The following is a 17,632-nucleotide window of genomic DNA, read 5'->3' as shown; positions in this document are numbered from 1 at the left end:
TTCCCCTCCAAGCTAATGAGGAATAATAAGGAGCCCTTCCCACCCATAAAATAGAGTTCACTGACTTTCTAGAAACTGACAGAACTTCCTGGTTGGCAGAAAGCCATGTCAAAACAAGCAATGTGGAACAAAAGGCTGTGAAATTATCAAGCATATGTAACAAGTGTCTACAGCCAATTTTCCTATTTCGCAGTGTGAGAGCGATTTTCTTTTACAAAAGAAAGCAAATTTAGGGTTAGGGGCTTTGCCCTGGATATATGTGCCTGTGTATGTGTGTGCTGGTACATAAAGCTGGCTTCCTCCCTGACAAGTAATGCTTTAACCAAGCAGGCCTATAATACACAGTTTTGTAGCATGTGTATGTGGGAGAGAATGTGGGAGAAAGAAGCTTCGGAAAACAAGCATTCTTAGAAAAACTGCAAAGAACCTCTCATTAGAGAGGCAAATTGAAATATTTCAGTCCCTGGGCTATTCTTTTTAAATACACCAAATTACATCAGTTCATAATAGAAGAATAAACTGTAGACTTTATGGAATTATCTTTTTTTTTAAAAAAAAAAAGTGGCGATATACTTCACTTGTGCTATGAGCAATATAAAGAAAATTACTCAAAATATTTTCTTTGCCACTATGGATGTCTTTCTGGTAAGGGTGGATCCCCAGGTATAAACCTGAAGGATTATTTTAATAATCTCTGGTGCCCTAAATTTCCTGACATTGCATGCAAGGCTTGATTTCATTTTATTAGCTCGCTCCTCTGGAGTCTCATTACAATCTCTGTCTTCCTACATTGGAGGGAACACTCTCACAACCGATGATAAAGCTTATATTCATCTCCATAGCCTCAGATATGACTTCCAGATTCAAGGTGCTATTAAATCCGTTGCTGCCACAAACAGTATAATTGACTCCATTTTTAGGAAATGATAATTGTTGAATATTCATACATCAAACAAACATCAGTAGCTCTACTTTTCTGTCAAATATCTGGGCTGTGCTTTGAAATATATATCTATGAAGATACTCTTTTTCTTTCTTTTTTTGAAGTTATAGCAACAGGTACCAAAACACAAGCTGAGTATTTCAGAAGGAGAGCTAAATGACAGTGGCAGTCTCAGCCTTGGATTATCAATTTGAATTTGTTTTCTTTGCCCAGATCCTCCTGATCTAGATTATTTCAGGCCATTTTTCCCTGGCACATTATGTAATGCCTGTGAAGAGGAAAAGTCAGATGGAGGATCAGAGCAGGAGCTGTGGCAGAAAAACATGGACAGTGTTAACTTAGGCTGTCAGGCAACTTGTAACCGGCAGCCCTCTAAGGTCCAGCAAGATGCAACTGACAGGACTTCTGATCCCAATCAGTTTATTCCTAGGAAAGGCAACCAGCAGGAGTTGAAATAGTAATTGCTTTCCTTTATTGGAAGACATCACGGATGAGACGATTAAAGAGATTAAGGCTTACCTCCTTCAGTGCACCAGAATAAATGTAGTCTGCTTTTCTGATAGGACTGTAACTGTCAATCAAAAGATTAGGCCTGTGGGGTAGAAAGAGGAGATGGCCTTAAAATGTATTTGAATTTGCAGACTACAGCTGTGTATTTTAATCCTGGCAATATGCATTGATCTTTCCCCCTCTTTGAAGTCTGCTATTAGCTACAGGCTCTCTGGCCCCAATGACTTTTCTTGTATTTTTTAAAAAAGAATATTTTAAAAACTCATTCAAAAATTATACTGCATTGAATCACCCAAAGGGAAAATATAATTAAAATAACCATTTGTATTGCCCTCAATAAAAAAAAAAAAATCTTTGGAAGTATGCTTAGCTTTGGAATATATAAGTCTGATTGTTTCATCAGAAATTTCAGCACTGTATATCTAAAAATATTTTTTCCAGTAGGTTTGGGATTTTGTACTTAGGAGGAGGCTGTTTTTCCATTTAGCAATTTAGTTGATGGCTGAGTGTAGGTTTCTAATCTTCGCAGTACACGTATGCCGGTTGGTTTAAGTTGTACCACCTGAGTTAGTGCTGCCACAACACAGACATTCTGTTTTCTCATTAGCTGTCACACAATTGTCTGCACCTATTAATTTTTGAAAAGATAATAGATACTCTTGGAGAGACCAAGACAAAGTGGCAGAATGAATGGCAGGTCATTTCTCATGTGGTGACAGAACTTAAGCATTTGCAAGTTTCTGACTATCACCAACAAGGTTCTGGGTTCATTATCTTGACCTTGACATCTGGGTTCCTAATCTGCGGACTCAATTTCTTTCCATGATTTCCCTGCCTGAAATGTCCGATCAGCCAAGATCGTGTCTCTTTTATTTTTTAATTTAATTTTTATTTATTTATTTGAAATAGAGTCTTGCTCTGTCATCCAGGCTAGAGTGCAGTGGCGCGATCTTGACTCACTGCAACCTCCATCTCCTGGATTCAAGCGATTCTCCTGCTTCAACCTCCTGAGTAGCTCAGATTACAGACATGAGCCACCATACCTGGCTAATTTTCATATTTTTAGTAGAACAGGGTTTCACTATGTTGGCCAGGCTGGTCTGAAACTCCTGACCTCAAGTGATCCGCCCATCTCGGCTTCCCAAAATGTTGGGATTACAGGTGTGAGCCACCGCACCTGGCCAACCTTGTTTCTTAATGTTTCTATATAGAATGAGCACGCTAAATATGTCTGTTACACTATTTAACTAGGAGAAATCCATCCATTTTTCCATTTGGTCATCCATCCATCCATTTATTCATTTATTCAGGTGCCTACTCTGCCTAATCCTGGTGCTCAAGACACCAGCTGTGAATAACATGCATTTATTCTCTACCCTCAGGGAGTGTATAATCTAACCTGAAAAGCAAATGTTTAATAAGTAATTAGGCATTTGAAGAAAGTTGAAAAAGAGCCTGGCAAGGATGATGTGGTGGGCAAAATTACAAGAATGCCCCCAGTGATGCTTGCCCTTAAATAATTCCCTCTGCTTTTGTGTGGGTAGAACCTGTTAATTATGCTAGCACAGGCATGTGCCACCACACCTGGCTAATTTTAGTATTTTTAGTAGAGACGGTGTTTCACCATGTTGGCCAGACTGGTCTCAAATTCCTGATCTCAAGTGACTCACCCATTCTGCCTCCCAAAGTTCAGGGATTGATAATGTTAAGTTATATGGCAAAAGGGAAATTATCTAATGTAATTATCGGATTCCTTTCAAAGAAGAACATTTCCTCCAGGCTTTAGCAGAGAGAAAGTCAGAGAGACTCCAAGCATGGGAAGGATTTGATGCACTGACACTGGCTTGAGGATGGATGGCCGTGTGATGAAGCATGTTGATAGCCTTTAGAAGCTGAGAGTAGCCCCCAGCTGACAGCCAGCAAGGAGGCAGAGACCTCATTCCTAGAACCACAAAGAACTAATCTCTGCTAAAAAACTGAGCTGGGGAATGAATTCTTCACCACAGCTTTCACGTAATGGTCTAGGCCTTATGACACCTTGAGTTCAGCCGTGTGAGACTGGTATGGGTTGAATTGTGTTCCCCAATGTATATGTGGAAACCCTAACTCCTGGTACCTATGACTGTTATCATTTGGAGACAGGGTCTTTGCAGAGTTAATCAAGTTAAGATGAGATCATTGGGGTGGGCCTTAATCCAGCATGACTCTGACTGCTGTCTTTATCAGATGAGGTAAATTTTGACACAGACGTGGAAACACAGGAAGAATGCCATGTAAAGACACAGACACAGAGGGAAGACAGCCATGTGAAGAGGGAGGCAGACACTAGAGATATGCTGCTGCAAGCCAGGAAATTCTTGGAGCTACCAAAAGCTGAAAGAGGCAAAGAACATTCTTCTCTAGAGCCTTTGCAGGAAGCTTGGCCCTGCCAAGACCTTGAGTCTGGATTTCTAGCCTCCAGAATTATAAAATAATACATTTCTGTTGTTCTGAGCCACCCAGTTTGTGGCATTTTGTTAAGGCAGCATAGACTCTAAAGCAGAGAACTCAGGTGACCCTGCCCAGACTTTTGGCCTTCAGAACTATGATATATAATAAGTGGTATTTTAAGCCCGTAAATTTGAAGTGATTTCTTATGTAACAATAGAAAAAGAATACAACTAGTATGAAGAGTATCTAATCTTGGAAAATCTGAGGGTGATTTTCCAAGAGGGATATTTAAGATGAGGAAGGAAGAGTAAGTAGGAATTGTCTAGGAAAGAGGAGAAAGGGAAGATTGGTCCAAACAGAGGGCATGGTATGTGCAAAGTCCCTGAAGCTGAAGAGAGCCAGCTGCATTCAAGGAACTCAACTATTCAGGCTTTCACTTTCAAATAATGCCAGGCCTAAATTAGGTGCTAGAGACAAAATAAGGACCCGCCGACAAAGCTCATATCTTAGGGTGGTTAAAAACACATAACCAGACCAAGAAATAGTAATTCCACTTTATATGGTAGGTTCCGAAGGATAAAATATAGGACTGAGGCAGAAAGCCATGGAGTATTGGCTAAAATATTAAAAATCAGAGAGACAATGATGTGCCATGTTCCGTGAAACTAGAGGGGTAGGAAGTGCCAGATCAAGGAGAGTGCTGTGATTGTCTGTTTCTCTATTTGTGGAATATTTCAGAAAAGTGCTGTCTCCCTTCCTGAAAATTCATAGTAGCTATACTGCTGTGAAAATCTCAGCACCTTATATGATATCCACCTGTATCTTTTCAGCTTGAGGCCAGTGTACAAAATTCTAGACCATTCCCCGAACCTAAAACAGGATTATACTCCTGGGGTTGTAATTACAGCCTGTTCAGGATCATTGGGCTTTTATGAAAACTCACTGCTCCCATCGGCACTGCATCTTTTTATTGTTTCTTTAATTTCAATGTATTTGTATCTTGTGTGTATGTGTATGTGTGTGTGTGTGTATGTGTGTTTGCACACACATGCATGTGTATGAGGTTCCCAAGACTATCCTCAGTTTAATGATCCACTAGAAACGCTCAAAGATATCAGAAAAGCTGTTATACTCATGGTTACAGTTTATTGCAGAAAAGATACAGATTAAAATCAGCAAAGGAAAAAGTGCATAGGGCAGAGTCCATGGGAGACCAGGCACAAGCTTCCAGTTTTCCTCTCCCAGTGAGGTCATAGGACAGCACTTACTGCCCCCAGCAACAATGTATGACAACGTGTACAGAATGCTGCCAACCAGGGAAGTTCACTCAAGCCTCGATGTTCAGGATTTTTTAAATTAGGAATTGGTTACATAGAGATGGAGTGCCCACATGACTAACCTTAGTTACAGTCACCAGCCCAAGCCCATCGTTAATCACATTGTTAGCATAAACCATCTGGCATGGCCCAGTGCCCCAGGTATACTAAGACATTCTTATCAGGCAGAATATTCTGAGGGTGTAGAAGTTACCTCTCATAAGCTGATGAAGGGGGCCATGCCTTTCTTTGGAATATGCAGAATTTGAACATCACAAACCTGCTGAGTCAGTCCTTTACTGTAACACACACATACAGGTTGTCATTGCTTTAACCCTCACTCCAAACTTTGCTTTTCTAACATGTTGAGAGCATGATCACCAATACTTGGGATTGTAGCAAAAAGTAAAAATCATTTTGCAGTGTTTTTCTTTTATATTCCTTGATGTAGTAGTTTATGACCATAGGTTTACATTGTAAATATGCTTGGAGATGTTTTTCATTTAATTTTACTTTATTGAAGGATAATTTACATTCATTCAAACAAATAGATCTTAAGTCTGCAGTTCACTGAATTTGGACAAATGCATACATACATAACGCACTCTTCTTTAAAAATATAGACCATTTCCATCACTCGAGAAAGCTCCCTCATGCCCCCACTAGTCAATCCCTGCCCACCCACCTCCACCACCATCTTCTGGAGCCAATAATTGTTCTTATCTCTTACTAAACATTAGTATTACCTATGCTAAGATTTCATAAAAATGGAAACATACAATGTATGATATTTTGCTTTTGGGTTTTTTCCCCTCACTCAGAATAATGCTATTGCAGATCAACTATGCTGTGTGTATCAGTAGATTGTCACTTTTCGCAGCTGAGTATTTTTACATTGTTTGGCTGCAACACAATTTATGTATCAACTCTCCTTTGGATGGACATTTTGACTGTCTCCAGTTTTTAGCTGTTAGGCATAAAATTGCTCTGCTTGCTGGGCATGGTGGCTCACACCTGTAATTCTAGAACTTTAGGAGGCCGAGACAGGCAGATCACAAGGTCAGAGTTTGAGACCAGCCTGACCAACATGGTAAAACCCCCTCTCTATTAATCATACAAAAATTATCCGGGCGTGGTGGCACACACCTGTAATCCCAGCTACTCAGGAGGCTGAGGCAGGAGAATCGCTTGAACCCAGGAGGCAGAGGCTGCAGTAAGCCAAGATTGTGCCACTGCACTCTAGACTGGGCGACTGAGCGAGACTCCATTTCAAAAAAAAAAATTACTATGCTTATTTGCATACGAGTTTTTCTGTGCACTTATGTTTTCATGTCTTGGGTAAATAGCTAGCAGAGAAGTTGCTATCTTGTAAGGCAGGTGTATGTTTATCTCATCTGCCAAACCATTATGCAAAGTAAAGTGGTTGTGTTATTTACACATCTCCCAGCAATGTATGAGGGTTATGGTTGCTTCACATCCTTTCCAACATTGGTCTGTCTTTTTAATTTTAGCTGTTCAGACAGGTGTAGAGTGGTATCTTATGGTAGTTTCATTTGCATTTTCCTGATAACTATTGATGTGGAGCAGCCATTCATGCACCAATCTTTGTGAGATGTCTGGTCAAGTCTTTTGTCTATTTTACAGATACTATGGTTTGACTTTTTACTATTGAATTGTAGGAATGCTGTCCCTGACGTATCCTCCCCTGAGATTGTGATACAGTAGATCTAGTGTAGGTCTCTGAAGGACCTGACATGCAAGTAAGTTTAAGAACTAATGTATGAATGGGTCTGATGTCAGGTTGTATGACTGCAACTCTGCTTGCAGCCATAATTTGAGATGTTCCCATCCAGAGGCTTGCTTGGTGGTTATTTTAAATTGTTAAAGAAAATATTAGAAAAACAGTTCTCAAAGGTGGTTTCTTTCTCACTCTGGACTTGGCACTGAATTTTAACACCAACCTAAAGCTAGAAAATTCCTAGGATTGGACAAAGTCACTTAAACCACATATGGGTTGCACACAGGTATTACGGTAATTACTAAAGGGTCCTTGCGTTGATTTGTAGCAGCATCCTAAACCACATCCTGTTTTTCTTCCCTCAGTGGGAAATGTGGTAATGTACACATTTGAATGTGGAAGCCCACATGCAATTTGCATTATTTTCTAAGTAAAATTGATTTGGAAACTACTTGAACCTTGTTTTAATGTTCACATTGTACCATTTTATCTAGCAGACAACCTCCCTGACCCAAAATGTTGGCTTCTTTCTACTAGGTAATTTTTTTAATTTTCATACTGATTTACACAGTATACCAAGTAAGCTACCTTCTTAAGGACCTCCTTCTATCCTATTTACTCTCAAAAGAAGAGATTAGCAAAGAATTTTATCCAGTTATTTAATAAGCCCTGGACATTTTCTCTTTAAAAGAAACTCCAGGTTTGGAAGTTGTTTTGACTCATAGTTCATGGTTCTAAGGGGTTAAAGCACCCTAAAAATCAGATTATTCAAAGGATCAAAAAGTTTCTACAAACTTATATATCCAAACTGTGCAGTAGATTATTTTTCTTTTCCAGGAAGCCCTGCTGCCTTAATTAAGGCAAATACAAAGAGGCATATAGATTTTATCTCATATGACAACATGCAATGAGATGCGGCTTGAATGGTGCGGCTTCCTGAAAGACCATGCAGAGACCCTTCCCTGATCCTTAGGGTGTATTGCAGTTGATTTGTGATGCTCACCATCATTCTGCAAAAATACACCTTTCTCAATATCTGACCTTTGAAGATAGGAGGTTTTGAAGTTAGCCAGAGAGCAAACTCAAACAAATGGTGCAGTGTCTATCAAATATCCTGCTATCCTGATGTTTAGAAAGCCTCTTCAGTCAACGTTTTATTCTCCATGTAAGTGAGAGGAGATATTTTAAATCCTAGGGATGCAATGTGTTGAAATCCTTAGAGACTCCAGGTGACCTCTGCTCTAGGGACTTCATATGCCTTTGCCTTTACTTCTTGGCCTTGGACTATTTTATGTGATTCCCCCTAGGCTGAGGTGGAGAAAGGCCAAAAAAATAAAATTAACTGGATCCTTCACTTCATTCACAACTCTGGTTAGAACACGTTGATAAAGAGGAGGAGGAGAACCTGGGCTTCAGCTTAGCTTCTGGGTCACTAGTAGATCTTTGCCACTGTGGACTAAAGAGATTTGAAAACTGGGAGGATTAGCACAAGATACTGAAATGTGAAAAGAGTGATGACTGTGTCAGCTCTGTTTGGTTTCCTCCAGGAGAAACTACATTTTTAATGCTCTCTTGTAAAAATTGTGAGGCTTCTGACTGCACAGTTTCATACAATTCTGTACTACGGTAGGTTCCTGCAAAGGTAGTGAGGTCGTGTTTATCCAGCAGTGCTGGGACGGCTTCATTTAGCCATGCCTGCTTTAAATGTACATGTATATATTCAAAGTTACCATCAAGGGGAAATTTTCTTCCTTTCCCCCGCTGGAGTAATGTGTTTGCTCTAAATGGCTGTCCTAAGCTGCACTTGGATTTATTTTGTTGTTGTTAAGTCCTCTCCTGTGATTTCTGTATGATGTTTGGAAATGAGGTTGTTTTAACACAAGTTACTTTCATGGGTGGGGGATAATAATAACATACCCACCTTGGTAAACAAATTTCTTTGAGGATCAGTGGGGGTGGTGAGTGGAGACAACCTCTAAGCCCACCAGTAGTCAGTTCCTTGGGGACTGCCTCCAAAGCCTGCAGTTAGCTAACCCTTTTCCTAAAGAGACAGCAGTTCAGAAATAGTTAAAATGGGAAAGGGTTTTTTTCTCATTACACGTAGGCTTTGGTATACATAACACATTTTGTCTTCCTTTTGGCCATATTGATATTTCTTATAAATATGCTAAGTGTTCACAGCAAGAGTGGGTCAGAGTATCACACAATTGTTAATTTAAAGCTTTATTAAAGTATATGCATCCCCCGCAGCCACACTCCATGGGAGTTAAATAGGTAGAGAAAAACTGATCTCTCTTATAGCACAAATTGGAAAATGAAATGAGAAATCAACAACAAATATTTTAACCATTCAGGTTCTTCATATTATCACAAAAAGATCAATTTGAAGATTTCAGATGTATTCCAAAGCTATTCCAATCCGATCAGAAAAGTATAGTTATTACTCATCTTTCCTTCTTTTAAGTAAGTTTGCTTGATGAAAAGAAAGAACTGGATCTAGGCAGTGCAGGAAGGCATGGCAAGGACAAGGGAGAGAGAGTGAGAGAGAAGGAAGGACACAGACAAACACAGAGAAAAACATGTCTTTTTCTTAAAAGTCCTATCAGTTGTTTTGCCTTGGTTTAGTTAGAAACTCAAAAGGGTAGAAGCAGGAAGCAGCACAATATGACCAATTTTTAACAGAAACACATGGGGCAGGAGTGTATGATACCAAGCATCTCGCTTTCTCATGTATCTGATTATTTTTATGAAAATGGTATTGACGCATAATGAACATCATGTAATTGTATAAATCCTATGGGCACACACCCATGTAATCTGTACCTGGATCAAGGAACACAGAATAATATCTGCCCCCCAGGAGACCCATCCTGTCCCCTGCCAATCACTTCTCCCCCACCCTCCATCACCATTATCCTGGATTCTCAGACCATAGATTAATTTCTCCTATTTTTGTAGTTTATATAAATGAAATCATAGCATGATGTCTCTGTGACTGTCCTCTTCTCTCACTAATCTGTGAGTTTAATTCATGTTTTTATGTAGCAGTAGTTGCTTTTCACTATATGTGGAATTCCATTGACTGTCATGAGTATTTCACCCATTCTGCTGCTGATGGGTGCTTTGGTTGTTTCCAGTACAGGAGTATTATAATCTGTGTGGCCATGATCAATCTTGTATGTACCTTGTTAGTGAATATTTACCTACATATTTTATCTTCATTTATTTTAGGAACAGCAGTCTCTCAGAATACTAGGAAATTGAAATTTAATTTGTTTTTAAAAAAACTATATGCTGTAATCCCAGCACTTTGGGAGGCCGAGGTGGGTGAATCACGAGGTCAAGAAATCGAGACCATCCTGGTCAACATGGTGAAACCCCATCTCTACTAAAAATGCAAAAAATTAGCTGGGCATGGTGGCGCGTGCCTGTAATCCCAGCTACTCAGGAGGCTGAGGCAGGAGAATTGCCTGAACCCAGGAGGCGGAGGTTGTGGTGAGCCGAGATCACGCCATTGCACTCCAGCCTGGGTAACAAGAGCGAAACTCCATCTCAAAAAAAAAAACATATGCATGGAAAAAAGACAGAACAATTTCAAAACAATTGATTAGCTCTGCTAAGAGAGGAAGCAAAAGGAAGGTGGAAGTCCAGGAAAACCTGTCCTGTGAAGTTGGTGTGGAAATGGAGTTAACTTTTTAAATGTTACGATTTGTTTAGTGATTCATATCATTGACTAATTGCTTTGATCTTTAAAGTAATGAAAACAGTTGAAAGAGGAAGAGAGTGGATACTCCCTGTGCTTAGCAATTAAGTTTCATGGAGATAATTCCCAAGCATGTCAGAGCACAAAGTATACCCCAGCTTCATTTGAAATATGGTCTTGCAGCAACGAATTTGTGTTGCATTTTCAGAATATGGCTTGACAGTTTTGAAGGAATTGTAAGTTTGTGAACCACCATAATTTAGGTGCTTTTTTAAAAATTTTTTAAATTTTATTTTATTTTACTTTAAGTTCTGGGGTACATATGCAGATTTTGCAGGATCGTTACATAGGTATACACATGCCATGGTGGTTTGCTGCCTCCATCCCTCACCACCTACATTAGGTATTTCTCCTAATGTTATCCCTCCCCAATCTCCCCACCTCCTGCTCTCCCTCCCCTAGATCCCCACCCCTTAACAGACCCCAGTGTGTGATGTTGCCCTCCCTGTGTCCATGTGTTCTCATTGTTCAACACCCACTTATGAGTGAGAACATGCAGTGTTTGGTTTTCTCCTTTTGTGCCAGTTTGCTGAGAATGATTGTTTCCAGATTCATCCATGTCCCTGCAAAGGACAGGAACTCATCCTTTTTTAGGGCTGCATAATATTCCATGGTGTATATATGCCACATTTTCTTTATCTAGTCAATCTTTGATGGGCATTTGGGTCAGTTCCAAGTCTGTGCTATTGTAAGCAGTGCCACAATGAACATATGTGTGCATGTGTCTTCATAATAGATCAATTTATAATCCTTTGGGTATATACCCAGTAATGGGATTGGTGAGTCAAATGGTATTATTTCTAGATCCTTGAGGAATCACCACTTATAGTGTAACTTCTTCCCAGGATTTAATTAGAGGTGTGGAAAGTTATAAACCCATACTGAGATGCACTGTATATGTGAAACACACAGATTTAGAAGGAATTATGTATTTAAAAAAGTAAAATATTACATGAATAGTTAAAACAATTTTATATGAACTGCTTCACAAATTTATATCATCCTTGCATAGGGGCTGTTAATCTTCTTTGTAATCATTCCAATTTTAATATACATGCTTCCTAAGTGAGAGAGCATGTGTACTGATTATGGTTTTAAATGACAATATTGTGGATACACTGGGTTGAATATATCATGAACATTTCATCTATTTCTCTTTATTAAGGTAGCTATAAAAACTTAAAGTTACGTGTGTGGCTTGTGTTACATTTTTACTGTGTTTTTAGATCTTCACATCACCTTTCAAAGACTGGCGGTTTGGCAAAGAAAACAATGAGTTTGACAGGACTGGGGAAACTAGTGTCTCAGGTGGTATGTTACAAGTGCTTACTTTGGGTATCTACCAATGGATTTCAGGGCATATGTTGATTTAGTGCAGTGGCAACTATCTTGTACCTTATTATTTCAAAGCTTCTATGGTAAGATTAATATAAATTTAGTAAGTGCTAACTGTGTGCAGAGATAAGAGAGATATATGGCCACTGTCTCTTGCTGAAAAGTTGGGCCAGGCGCAGTGGGTCTAATCCCCACCTCCCAAAGTGCTAATCCCAGCACTTTGGGAGGCCGAGGCGGGTGGATCACGAGGTCAAGAGATCGAGACCATCCTGGCAAACATGGTGAAACCCTGTCTCTACTGAATACAAAAAATTATTACAGGCATGTGGTATATGCCTGTAATCCCAGCTACTTGGGAGACTGAGACAGGAGAATCCTTTGAACCCAGGAGGCGGAGGTTGTGGTGAGCTGAGATCGCACCATTGCACTCCAGCCTGGGCAACAAGAGCGAAACTCCATCTCAAAAAAAAAAAAAAGAAAAGAAAAAGAAAAGTTCCACGTTTCATTCATTCATTTGTTCACTTAGTAAAAATTTATTGAGCTTCTACTCTGTATTGGCAACAAGGCAAAGCATGGGAGATTTGGTGGTAAATGAAGTGTAGCCTCTACTGTTTGTTGGCCACTGTATGTTTTCTTTTGAGCAGTGTCTGTTCATTTCCTTTGCCTACTTTTTAATGGAGTTATTTGCTTTTTGCTTGTTCAGTTAAGTTCCTTATAGATTCTGGACATTAGACCTTAGTCAAATGAATAGTTCACAAATACCTAATCTTATTCTGTAGGTTGTCTATTTGTTGATAGTTTTGCTATGCAGAAGCTCTTTAGTTTAATTAGGTCCCATTGTCAATTTTTTTCTTGTTAGAAGTGCTTTTGAGAACTTAGTCATAAATTCTTCGCCAAGGCTGATGTTCAGAATGGAATTTCCTATTTTTTTCTATGATTTTAATAATTCTAGAACTTACATTTAAGTCTTTAATAGATCTTGAGTTTATTTTTATATATGGTAAAAGGTAGGGGTCCAGTTTTATTCTTCTGCATATAGTTAGCCAGCTCTCCCAGCAGTATTTATTGAAATAAGGAGTCATTTCCCATTGCTTATTTTTGTCAACTTTATCAAAGATCAGATGCTTGCATGTGTGTGGCTTTATTTCTGGGTTCTCTATTCTGTTCTACTGGCTTAAGTGTCTGTTTTGTACCAGTACCATGCTGTTTAGGTTACTGTGGCCTTGTAGTATAGTTGGAGGTTGTGTAACTTTATTCTTTGTGCTTAGTATTGCTTTTGCTATTTGGGCTCTTATTTGATTCCATATAGATTTTAGAATAGTTTTTTTTTAATTCTGTAAAAAATGACATTGGTAATTTGATAGAAATAGCATTGAGTCTCTAGATTGCGGTGGGCAATGTGACTATTTTAATAATACTGATTCTTCTAATTCATGAGTATAAAATAATTTTCCATTTGTTTGTGTTTGAACATTTTTGACCAGTGCCCTTCCCCTATGCTTCCTCCATCAACCGCCATCCATAGCCTCAGAAAGTAGCTCATTTAATTTCTACCAGAAAGTCAGAGAATCAGGAGGGTCACTAACTAAAAGGGTGTTACACACATATGCATAAATCATTTTCCTGGAGAGTCATGACCCTGGTCTGATGCTTTCAAATGCTCTCTCATATGGAGAGATGGATAATCCACTCTCTTATAATTAAGAAAAGGGTCCAACATGAATTTCCTAAAAGCACTTATGTGTGTCTTTCAGATGATAGAGAGGAGGCATTTTGAACCATTTAATTGCTCCTATGAGTGACTTGCATAATGCCTATAGAACCATCTAGATGGCTATGTTGCCTGAAACAGCACATGCCAGTTTTCTTTTCTGCCTTTAAAATGAGATTGCAAGCACATCTGAAGCTAAATGACTCTTGATGTGTGATTGTACCTTTACTGCAATTCTAAGTAGAAAAGATGGCTTTTTTGTTAACTCATTTTCTAGCAGGAAGGGATCATTCTTAAGGAGTGATATTCTGGGTTTGGATTTCAGCTCTAGTACTCACTCACCAATGAACCTTGGACATATTAGCTGGGCAGGTTGAGCAGCTTCACCTCGCTTGAAGGCCACCTTATGTATTAAGGCAAAAGGACTTTTTAAAAAGTGGCATTTACTTGACTATACAGTAAAATTATGTACATTGTATACAATGTACACATGCAGGAAAGTATATAAAAGTAACTTAACAATTACCTGTCCTTCCACCACTAAAAATAAATATTGTATGTTTACATTTTTGTGTACATCCTTCCAGTTTTTGAATATTTAAAAGTTGAAGCCATACTGTATCTATATAATTAGGTATTTTGCCTCTTTTACTTGGCATTGCTGTGTAAATATTTTGCCTCATAATGAAAATCTTTTTAATATAAGTTGATTTTGTATATACCATTACCTAAGATAAACATATTATTTAGTCTTAGGAGGAAATATAAGTAGATAAAAGACATTTCAGCCATTAAAAAACACTGAAATAAATAAAAGCAGTTTTAAAAAATTGAAGACAAATAAATACTAGAATCTGTAACATTTAATTCAAACTCCCACATAATGTTCTCTTTGTTTTTTTAAGTTTATAAAATAATTTGCTTAAAATTATGACATTCAGAGATAATGAATGTCCTTCCTTTGGAGAGAAAGATGGCTTTCTAACAAAATCAGCTGATGAGGATTTAATAAGCACCAGCTCTTGCCCTATATGAAAGAATTGTGAATTACCAATTACAACCTTGATGCCATTGTTCAGATGCCTGAGTAAAATATTAGGTGGCACACCTGTCAGAGAAGGAAGAGGAGTAACTGCTGGAGAAGCTCCTAGGAAACCTTAAGCCGGGCTTTGAACAATGGGGTGGGATTGAAATAAGCCTTTATAGTGCAGGGCTTTTGACAGTTAAGTACCATATCCCTTAATCTACAAATGGTGGATTTGCAATTATTTCAAAACAACAACTATAAATCCATAGTGCCAAATGAGTGCATTTTCTTGAGATTTCTGGTGTGGATGGTGTGTACTTCTGGGAGGTGGAAATGACAAGCAGATAACTCTAGAGGTGATTATGCAATGAGCAGCTCTGAAGGAGTACAGGAGAATGTTGGCTTACAGATTTTTTTAATAAGATTGGATGGTAGAGGAGTGGGTGGAAAAAAGAGGAGAGAGCAATTAGGTAAAAATGTTAGGCCACTCTCTCAGTTAAATATTAACAATATTGTAGAGCATTTGACGTGATTTATTCAAATATGCTTTCCCTCCAATACTTTATGCAATTTACATCACTGACTCAGCTTTTGTTGGGACATCAGCATCCAAGAAAGCTTGATGAAAGCTAATAACCATGGGTCCCAGTTTAAGAAGGGCTAAATTATAAACGGTCTGGTTACATAAACTACTATTCTGCTATTCTGGGTTTGTTTCCCCATCACTAGTACCAGTTCCTTTGGATTTTGTATCAGATTCATTTGAATTGGAATGGAAGGAGAAAGCTCAGCTTAACTGACAGCCTCTGTCAGTAAAGGTGCTGCTTCTGTCAGCTAAGGTGCTTTGTGTGCAGCTCTGTGCTAGGTACCAAACACATGTAAGAGCCCTGCATCCTCACAGTCGCCCTAATGGGCAGCATTTCTACTTGTGGACTCGAGCTGGAAAAGCAAAGAAGTGACAGTGGGATATTCAGCAAAAGAGGCTCACAGGGAACAAAGACACTCAAGAGTGAAGCTATGGTTTTAGGATACAGTCATTCAGCTTTCTATGACTTAGCGTGCAAAGACATGGATTAATTCTGCTACAGAACTGTATTTTAACTGGATCATGGAAGTCATTTTCTTCTCTTCATGATTATAAGAAATTCTTGCTCTGGGAAAGAACAGACAACAGACCATTAGTAAAGAACCAGTGAGAGCAATAAAGAAGTTAATCAGATACTTTCAAGAGAATTTCCCCAAGGATTTTAATATTTAGTGGACATATACTTGAAAAGCTGTTTCTGGGCCGGGCGTGGTGGCTCACGCCTGTGATCCCAGCACTTTGGGAGGCCAAGGCGGGTGGATCACGAGAGATCGAGACCATCCTGGTCAACATTGTGAAACCCCATCTCTAGTAAAAATTACAAAAAATTAGCTGGGCATGGTGGCGTGTGCCTGTAATCCCAGCAACTCGGGAGGCCGAGGCAGGAGAATTGCCTGAACCCAGGAGGCAGAGGTTGCAGTGAGCCGAGATCACACCATTGCACTCCAGCCTGGGTAACAAGAGCGAAACTCCGTCTCAAAACAAAAAAAAGAAAAGCTGTTTCTTAGAAATTGATACTCATGAATGATGATAATATTAATAATATCAGTAGAAGTAATAATATGACCACTACTACTAACATGCTTTGAGTGCTCATTATAAACTGGTACTAATATTGGATGCTTATGTGAATAAAATTGCTCATTTGACCCTAGATAACGTTATTGTCCTTACTTTTTAGAGGAAAATCTGAGGCCCATGTACTCCCACGTAGAAAACGGTTTTTAGTTCAGATCCATCTGGTACCAAAACCATGCTTTTGACTACTACTCTCCATTGCTTCTTTAGAGCTGAAAGGGATCTTAGGGAAGGTCATTTCCCAGATTAGGGGCCCGTAATGGTAGTGGCTTGCCTTAGGAGCAGAGTTGGAATTGCATTCTGGTCTGTGGTTGTAATTAGATTCAGAAAATATGCAGGCCAGTGTGGACCACTTGAAAATAATCCTGGTATTCAAAGATTTATTGTGGGCGATATGGCTATATTGTGACTACTGCAGCAAAATTAAAAAGCAGTGTTTTATGTTAAGATGTAATTGTCTGTTGAACACATACAATTACATCTTAACATAAAACATTTATTTTTAATGATGGGGGTGAGACTCTATTAAAGAAACACCCACGATGTCTTTATATCCTGATGTGTATGATACTATCATACATTTATTTGTTTGACAGATATTATGCATCATATATGACAGGCACCGTGCCAGAGGATGAAAATACAGCAACAGGCAAAACAAACCTCATCCCTCCTCTCATGGACCTGATGTTCTAGTAGAATAACTCAGAAGACTGTTCAAGTAATTAATAAGAAAATATCAGATAGCGATGAGTGCTTTGCATAATGTTAAAGTTGTGTGATGCAGTAGAGACTTCCTGGGAGCTACTTTAGATTGGGCAGTCTGAGGAGGTGACAGTTAGGCTGCAACTTGACCAGCAAAGGGAAACAGTCACATGAGATAAGAGGAATGAGTATTCCTGGCAAATGATGATTACTGTGGAAAAGCTGTGAGATAGGACAAACCCTGAGACTGGCTTGCTTGAGAAAGACAAAGAAGGCCTGTGTCACTGGCATGCAGTGAAAGAGGCCAAAGGTAATACCATCACAGAGGTGGCCAGGAGTTTGCTCTTGTGGGTATTTTTGAGCCAGAGGAAACAGTTTGGATGTTATTCCAAGTGCAATGGGAAGCCATTGAAAGTTTCAGAAGGAGGAGCAACATGATTCAATTTTTTGTTTAAAAAAGAAAAGAACGTTGACATCTAGGAAGCATTAGA

General features: G+C 39.0%; 1 protein-coding gene and 1 pseudogene across 26 annotated transcripts in view; one reads left to right on the top strand and one right to left on the bottom strand.

Moving 5' to 3' along the window:
* Positions 1–17,632, top strand: part of CADPS (calcium dependent secretion activator) — a 481,539-nt gene that overhangs the window by 48,597 nt on the left and 415,310 nt on the right. The gene's annotated exons all lie outside the window — the stretch shown is intronic.
* On the bottom strand, positions 11,665–11,777 carry LOC118148156 (U6 spliceosomal RNA; annotated as a pseudogene).

This window comes from Callithrix jacchus, chromosome 15 (assembly GCF_049354715.1).
Source record: "Callithrix jacchus isolate 240 chromosome 15, calJac240_pri, whole genome shotgun sequence".
In the NCBI taxonomy this organism is placed as follows: Eukaryota; Metazoa; Chordata; class Mammalia; order Primates; family Cebidae; genus Callithrix; species Callithrix jacchus.
The sequence above is the reverse complement of the archived record's forward strand: the minus strand, read 5'-3'. Positions and strand labels throughout refer to the sequence as shown.